Here is a 10,015-nt window from a genome sequence, read left to right as displayed (position 1 = left end):
CAGTGATACTATGCAACCACAGTGATACTAAGCAGCTACAGTGGTACTAAGCAACCACAGGATACTAAGCAACCACAGTGATACTAAGAAACCACAGGATACTAAGCAAACACAGTGATACTAAGCAGCCACAGTGATACTAAGCAACTACAGTGATACTATGCAACCACAGTGATACTAAGCAGCTACAGTGGTACTAAGCAACCACAGGATACTAAGCAACCACAGTGATACTAAGAAACAACAGGATACTAAGCAACCACAGTGATACTAAGCAGCCACAGTGATACTAAGCAACTACAGTGGTACTAAGCAACCACAGGATACTAAGCAGCCACAGTGATACTAAGCAACCACAGTGATACTAAGCAACCACAGTGATACTAAGCAGCCACAGTGATACTAAGCAACTACAGTGGTACTAAGCAACCACAGGATACTAAGCAACCACAGTGATACTAAGCAACTACAGTGGTACTAAGCAACCACAGGATACTAAGCAACTACAGTGATACTAAGCAACCACAGTGATACTAAGCAACCACAGGATACTAAGCAACCACAGTGATACTAAGCAACTACAGTGGTACTAAGCAACCACAGGATACTAAACAACCACGGTGATACTTAGCAGCTACAGTGATACTAAGCAGCTACTGTGGTACTAAGCAACCACAGCGATACTAAGCAACCACAGTGATACTAAGCAAACACAGTAATACTATGTGACTACAGTGGTTCTAAGCAACCGCATTGATACTAAGAAACCACAATGATATTAAGCAACTACAGTGATACTAAGCAACCACAGTGATACTTAGCAACTACAGTGGTACTAAGCAACCACAGGATACTAAGCAACCACAGTGATACTAAGCAAACACAGTAATACTATGTGACTACAGTGGTTCTAAGCAACCGCATTGATACTAAGAAACCACAATGATATTAAGCAACTACAGTGATACTAAGCAACCACAGTGATACTTAGCAACCACAGTGGAACTAAGCAACCACAGGATACTAAGCAGTAACAGTGATACTAAGCAACCACAGTGATACTAAGCAGCTACAGTGATACTAAGCAACCACAGTGATACTAAGCAGCTACGGTGGTACTAAGCAACCACAGGATACTAAGCAACCACAGTGATACTTAGCAACCACAGGATACTAAGCAACCCCAGTGATACCAAGCAGCTACAGTGGTACTAAGCAACCACAGTGATACTAAGCAGCTACAGTGATATTAAGCAACCACAGTGATACTAAGCAACAACAGTGATACTAAGCATCCACAGCGATACTTAGCAACAACAGTGATACTAAACAACCACAGTAATATTAAGCAACCGCAATGATACTAAGCAACTACAGTGATATTAAGCAACCACAGTGATACTAAGCAACAACAGTGATATTAAGCAACCACAGTGATACTAAGCAACCACAGGATACTAAGCAACTACAGTGGTTCTAAACAATAACGGTGATATTAGGCAACCACGATGATACTAAGCGAGTACAGTGATACTAAGCAACCACATCGATACTAAGCGAGTACAGTGACACTAAGCAACCACAGCGATACTAAGCGAGTACAATGATACTAAGCAACCACAGTGGTACAAAGCAACTACAGTGATACTAACTGATTTTTAGCATTAACACTAATACTCAGCAACCACAGGATACTATGAAACTTCTGCAGTACTAAGTAACTACAGTGTTACTAACTGATAACATTGATACTAAGCAACTACAATGAACTAAACAACTATAATTGTACTATGCAACGACAGTGATTCTTAGCAACTACCATGGTACTAAGCATTAAAAATGATAATAAGCAACCACCGTGATACTGAGCAACTACTGTGATACTAAGCAACAACATTAATTCTAAGCAACTACAGTAGTATAAAGCAACAGCATTAATAATAAGCAACTATATTGATACTTAGCAACAACATTAATTTTAAGAAACAACAGTGGTATAAAGCAACCACGTTATTTCTAAGCAACTACAGTGATACTAAGCAATTACGATGATATTAAACAATAACATTAATACTAAGCAACCACAGTCAGACTAAGCAAATGCAGTGATACTGAGTGACTACAGTCATTCTAAGCAACTACAGTGATGCTGCGCAACCACATTGATACTAAGCAACCACAGTGATACTAAGCAGCTACAGTGATACTAAGCAAATGCAGTGATACTGAGTGACTACAGTCATTCTAAGCAACTACAGTGATGCTAAGCAACCACATTGATACTAAGCAACCACAGTGATACTAAGCAACCACAGTGATTCTAAGCAGCTACAGTAATATTAAGCAATAACAGTGGTACTAAGTTATTACACCGATACTAAGCAATTGCAGTAACACTAAGCAATAACGGTGATGCTACAACCGCAGCGAAACTAAGCAACTACAGTGATACTAAGTAACTACAGTGATACCAAGCAACTACTGTTATGCTAAGCAATAACATTTATACTGAGCAACCGCAATGATGCTAAGCAATCTTAGTGATACTTAACAGTCACCATGAGACTAACCAACTGTAGTGGCACAAAGAAAGTACAATGATACTTATCAACCACAGCGATACTAAGCTACTAAATAACCACAATAATACCAAGCAACAACAGTGAGATTAAGCTACTAAGCAACTACAATGAAACTAAGTAACCACTGTGATACTTAGCTACTAAGAAACCTCAATGATACTAAGTAACCATAGTGATACTAAGCTACTAAGCAACCATAGTGATACTAAGCTACTAAGCAATCACAGTGATACTAAGTAATCACAGTGATACTAAGCAACCACAGTGATACTAAGCAGCTAATCACAGTGATACTAAGCAACCACGGTGATACTAAGCAACCACGGTGATACTAAGCAAACACAGTGCTACTAAGCAACCACGGTAGCAACCACGGTGATACTAAGCAACCACAGTGATACTAAGCAATCACGGTGATACTTAGCAACCACAGTGATACTAAGCAACCACTGTGATACTAAGCAACCACGGTGATACTACGCAACCACGGTGATACCAAGCAACCACGGTGATACTAAGCAACCACGGTGAAACTAAGAAACCACGGTGATATTAAGCACCAACGGTGGTACTAAGCAACCACGGTGATACTTAGCAACCACAGTGATACTAAGCAACCACGGTGATACTAAGCAACTAATTACAGTGATACTAAGCAATCACAGTGATACTAAGCAACCACGGTGATACTAAGCAACTACAGTGATACTAGGCAATCACGGTGATACTAAGCAACCACGGTGATACTAAGCAACCACGGCGATACTAAGCAACCACGGTGATACTAAGCAACCACGGCTATACCAAGCAAAGTGATACTACGCAACCACGGTGATACCAAGCAACCACGGTGATACTAAGCAACCACGGTGAAACTAAGAAACCACGGTGATATTAAGCACCAACGGTGGTACTAAGCAACCACGGTGATACTTAGCAACCACAGTGATACTAAGCAACCAGGGTGATACTAAGCAACTAATTACAGTGATACTAAGCAATCACAGTGATACTAAGCAACCACGGTGATACTAAGCAACTACAGTGATACTAGGCAATCACGGTGATACTAAGCAACCACGGTGATACTAAGCAACCACGGCGATACTAAGCAACCACGGTGATACTAAGCAACCACGGCGATACTAAGCAACCACGGCGATACTAAACAACCACGGTGATACTAAGCAACCACGGCGATACTAAGCAACCACAGTGATACTAAGCAACCACGGCGATACTAAGCAACCACGGCGATACTAAACAACCACGGTGATACTAAGCAACCACGGCGATACTAAGCAACCACGGCGATACTAAGCAACCACAGTGATACTAAGCAACCACGGTGATACTAAGCAACCACGGCGATACTAAGCAACCACGGTGATACTAAGCAACCACGGCGATACTAAGCAACCACAGTGATACTAAGAATTACAACGTCAAAGAGCACACAAAAGCTAACTTACTCAAAACGCATAATTCGCTAAGTGCAAGAAGAAAATTTAATGTCTAATAAGAAAACTGTTTTCCAAGAACAAAGCCACCGTGTTGGAAAGGTCAGTGGAAACAAACCCTCTTGGGAGCTTAAACCACTTAATTGTAAACAAAGCAGCTATGCAATGTTTATTTGCTAAACTTTTATTTCGTTATTTTGTCTTGACGGCAATCAAGGAGCATACCGTAATTTTCAAGATGTGTCCAATAATGAATGACAACATTCGCTTGCATGGTGATGCCGGTAAATATGCCAGAGATGTTTTCATCATATCTTTAAGTCTATGTCTGAACAGAGAATTCTGTGAAGATGTTTGTCCAGAAAGTTTATCTATAAACGTTTTATACTATTCCTTCCTAAGCTGACGTTTCTGTTCACCAAGAAATACTCAGAAATTATATCTTCTAGACCAAGTTAATTAACGCTTCACGCAATGGATACCTATCATGTAAACTGTAAAATGTTAACGTTTTCTATTGAATATATAGATCACTTCTAGTAAAATTGATACAAACATTGTTCTACAACACAATATGCTAAACTTCATTTTTCTAATCAATATATGCACTAAACACAAACAACAAATTTATCGATATAACTTATCATCTGGAACAACATGCTCCAGCAACTTAATCCTGAGTTGGTTTGGGCAACATCCGTAGAAATAAGCTTTGACGTTTGTCAAAAAAAAAAAAAACGCGAAAACATATTAATTGAAACTATGTATACTGGCTTAGACTTTCTCATCAAAGGTGGATACCTCAACAAGCCAAGCAGGTAATATTTACACATTACTTTACTTTACACCGCCGTTTGCCATTATCAATTATAATTTTAAGACAAACCAACGACTTCTAATTTGTATTCTTTGACCTGAAATCAATTCATTTTTGTATTGAACGTGCATTAAATTCACCTGCTTTTTTCGCCGCCATTTCATTTTTGAGGTTAGTCTTAAAATGAATGTATATACACTTACTGTCAAATACTTCAAATGATTAAACATTATTTTAGACTATAAATGTCTTCTTCCATTTGGTTTAAATCATTTCACCTCGAGATATGTGTGATGTTTTAAACGATTGATCTTAAAAATTGATAGAGATTCATTTAATTTTCATTCCTTAACTGATTTTAAGCCGTTAAACAGTTTGTAATTAAGATAGATGGTTGAAGTTTTTGCAGGCTGTGGTGACAACGCGTCTCGTCCTATGTATTATACCATACGGCGAAAACTTCAGGAAACTGTTTAGTAGGCAATGCAAACAACATGGTCTACTTTTTTGTTTTAATGAAGGATTTTAAGAGAGTTTTATATTGGGTCTCAAGTCGATGTTTATGTTCCAAATTCACGACAAACAGCCCTTAGAAGGGAAACTGTGTAGAACTTGCGCAGTTTCTTTGTAACGTTCGATGTCTTAGTAAATGAGAAAACCAACATAGTGCATTTGCGACCAGCATGGATCCAGACCAGCCTGCACATCCGCGCAGTCTGGTCAGGATCCATGCTGTTCGCTAACAGTTTCTCTAATTCAATTATTGCAATAGGCTTTGAAAGCGAACAGCATGGATCCTGACCGGACTGCGCGTATGCGCAGGCTGGACTGGATCCATGCTGATCCCAAATGCACTATATTGGTTTTCTCATGGTGCGGCTCAAATAAAGTATGTACAACTATCCATTTGAAACAGAGAACGCAATATCATTGCCGACACGATTTGACTGAGTCTGTTCATGAGAGGTTATTAAATACTAATATGTAACACCCCTCATAAATATAATTCTTAAGTTTTATAAATGATCACTAAAAACAAAAAGTAACAGAGGAACTACTGGAAGAAACAGAATAACTACAGGTAGGAACAAAAGAAGTATAAGTAATAACATGATAACTACAAGTAATAACAAAAGAACTATACAGAACAGAACAACTACAGAAACAGAACTATATATAGTAACAAAAAAAGTATAGCTAGAAACAGAAAACTACAGGTATGATGAAAGCATAATAAATAAATCGGAATAGAAGATCAGTTGAAGCCAATAGAAGAAATACAAGGAGCATCAAACTAACTTTAGGTTGCACAGAAGAACTACAGGAAGTAACAACTGAACTACCAGAAGTAACAGAAAAACTGAAGAAAATAGCAGAAGAACTACAAATGATAGCAGAAGAACTACTTGCAGCAGCAAAATAAAGGAAGTAGTAGAAGAACCTCTTGAAGTAACAGAGGAACTACAGGAAGCCTAACACAAAATACCTTCATACCTTCAACCTACCTATACCAAACCTCTATAACCTTAACCTAAATTCACACAAACTCCAAAACCTTAACCTACGTATACCAAACTTGTATAACCTTAACCTACATTCACACAAACTCCAAAACCTTAACCCACGTATACCAAACCTCTATAACCTTAACCTGCATTCACACAAACTCCAAAACCTTAACCTACGTATACCAAACCTCTATAACCTTTACATACATTCACACAAACTCCAAAACTTTAACCTACGTATATCAAACCTCTATGACCTTAACCTAAATTCCCACAAACTCCAAAACCTTAACCTACGTTTACCAAACTTGTATAACCTTAACCTACATTCACACAAACTCCAAAACCTTAACCTACGTATACCAAACCTCTATAACCTTAACCTAAATTCACACAAACTCCAAAACCATAACCTACGTATACCAAACCTCTATAACCTTAACCTAAATTCCCACAAACTCCAAAACCTTAACCTACGTTTACCAAACTTGTATAACCTTAACCTACATTCACACAAACTCCAAAACCTTAACCTACGTTTACCAATTTAAACCTCTAATAACCATTAACCTATATATAACCCTAACCTAACTACTCCAAAACCTTAACCTACGTTTACCAAACCTGTTTAACCTTAACCTACATTCACACAAACTCCAAAACCTTAACCTACGTATACCAAACCTCTATAACCTTAACCTAAATTCACACAAATTCCAAAACCTTAACCTACGTATACCAAACCTCTATAACCTTAACCTAAATTCATACAAACTCCAAAACCTTAACCTACGTATACCAAACCTCTATAACCTTAACCTAAATTCATACAAACTCCAAAACCTTAACCTACGTATACCAAACCTCTATAACCTTAACCTAAATTCCTACGTATACCAAACCTCTATAACCTTAACCGTCATTCACACAAACTCCAAAACCTTAACCTACGTATACCAAACCTCCATAACCTTAACCTAATTTCACACAAACTCCAAAACCTTAACCTACCCACTACCAAACTTAACTTACGTGTACCCCTCTTGATTCAAGATATGCTGTATTTTCTTTTGTAAAGATAGCAAACATTGTTCTTGAACAAAAAAAAATAAACAACATATTTCACTATTTTGTTTCTACGGTGCCCCTAAAGTGACATGTTACGCACTTTTTTTCCACTTAGGTAATGTGAGACTTTTTTTATTTCGCTTAAACGAAATAACTAATTCGTTTAAAAGAAATAACTAATTCGTTTAAACGAAATGATTTCGTTTAAAAGAATTAGTTATTTCGTTTGAACGATTTTCGTTTAAACGAAATAGTTATTTCGTTTAAACGAAATCATTTCGTTTAAACGTTTAAACGAAATAAAAAAGTCTCATATTACCTAAGTGGAAAAAAAGTGCGTAACATGTCACTTTAGGGGCACCGTATGTTTCCTTTAACAAAATGCCTTTCTGAAATTATTATATTTGGATACTCTGAAATTATTATATTATCATATTTGCGAACTCTGAAGCATTTTATCTGTAATTGTTCGTTTTGCTTTAATAGCATTAAGTGCAGTTGCAACTTAATTAATAACCATAAACAGAAAAGTCCAAGGCCAGGTATGAAATTGCACTCGTATTATCAATTACTGGTTCAGTTTGGCCAGTTTTTATGCAATTTGTTTGAAAAAGTACAAGATACATCTTCATTATCATTTATTTTTTGCTGTTTAATGTTACTTTATCCTTTTCAATATTCCGTTTGTAGTCGGCATAATTAAATACTCATTTTGACAATGGATGGCTTTAATCAATTTTCTTAAACGTTGTGAATTACAGTTTATATGTTAATCTGTTCCTTTTGATATGACTATATTTCTCATTGTAACGGGCAAGGTAAGAGTCACATCTGACTCTTCATTCTCTTCAGTTGATAAGGTGCAGAAATTCTCAACTTGTCAAACATTTCAGAGGCGAAATGAAGGATCGAAAACTTCGAACATCTGTCCCGCAAGCATGAAACCATATTTTCAACAGGAAAAGCGTTCATTTTTATGCTGACGAGCATATTACGTAAGGCAAAAGAGTACAGAATATTCGTTGATATCCGAGTCCGGAGATCAGCTAGCTAATTCCTCAAAGTTGATACTTTTTTATAAAGGTAACATGAGGAAATGACAATTGATATACAGAAATTAGTCGTCCGGTTTGCACATTTTATTTATTACTTGGATGTTATAAAGATTTACATATGAGCTGAATAAAAACAGTTTTCGCATTCTGTTTTCAATACATAAAGTTCAAATTTTACTTATTCAAGACATAATAAGGTAATAAAAAACAAACAATTTGTATATCCATTTCAAAGATATCTATTAAATAAAGTTTTAATATCAACTGAAAGCTACATTTAATACGTATGGTCATCGTCAGTGAAGTTTACTCACGCAGAAAGAACAACAGCAGCAATTTCATGATATATTTCTACGCATAAGAACGACAAACGAGGGTTATTCTACGATAAACCATAATTAGATACTTATTATTTCGATTCTAACAGGACTTACTTCAAACATCAGAGGAGTATTTTCATCAATCGTAAATTAAAACTGCGTGCTACGCCGCAGCATTTAGCAATAGCCAAAACACGGGGCGCGAGCAGTATAGTTAAAGGACTAACCCGAGATAGATTTTGCTCTACAAGTATGTAGGTTATAAGCTGGTCGTGTTAGAATCAGGATTAATATTGGCGAACTGCTCGTATATTATTAACACTATTTTAGTAAGTCAATGAAAAGGTCGCTGACTTCGAAATGCTTGCCCACCATCGATGCGGGTTCACAACATTGCTTGGTATGCAGGATTCTTCATGCGAGGAAGCAATGCAGTTGGCTTAAGCAAGGACGCCTTGGGGCATTCATCCACCTTCGAAAAGGGGAAAGCCGCCATACCACCTATACTGTGCCGAAAAAGTCACCAAAAAATAATGATACATGTCATATTATCAAATATCAGTTTTATTATCATTGTTTTACGTGTATTCAATTGCCACACATAGACGTTTACGTTTTTATCATATTTTGTTACCAAATAGAAAACGAAATTAGAATTGAAAGTTTAGAGATAACCCTGACTGAACTCTCTGATTACAGTACGGCAAATACGCTCGTCAACAATAATATTGCCCAGAATGTGGTTTATGCCAATTTTTCATTACGAAAATAGACAAAGCTTAGTATGAAACTAGCCGTATAGTATCCACACATACGTACAATTTTAAAAGGAATATCTATATATTACAGAGAAAAAGGAGCGCAAGAAAGGAATATTTGTAGAAAGCGAGAACTCTTACAAATAAAATGGAGCCAACCTGTAAATAAAACGAATGCAGTCGCAATCATAAACCAAAACCACTAACGTAATATAATTAGTGAAAAAAGCATCATCTGAAAAATACATTTGAAACCTTAACGTGACCAGTTAGAGATTGTATTTTAAGTGCATTCCATAATCAATTATCAATATCAAATACAATTATGGACTAAAATTGAATTATTTCTCAGTATTACCATAAGATTATGTGCAGTATCAAACGTTTTTAAAGCATTTTGGCGACGTTAAGTATCGATGATAATTTCAGTTTTAACGAAAGTTCCAT

This window comes from Mercenaria mercenaria, chromosome 2 (genome assembly GCF_021730395.1).
Source record: "Mercenaria mercenaria strain notata chromosome 2, MADL_Memer_1, whole genome shotgun sequence".
NCBI classification, from domain to species: Eukaryota; Metazoa; Mollusca; class Bivalvia; order Venerida; family Veneridae; genus Mercenaria; species Mercenaria mercenaria.
This window is presented reverse-complemented; position numbering follows the sequence as displayed.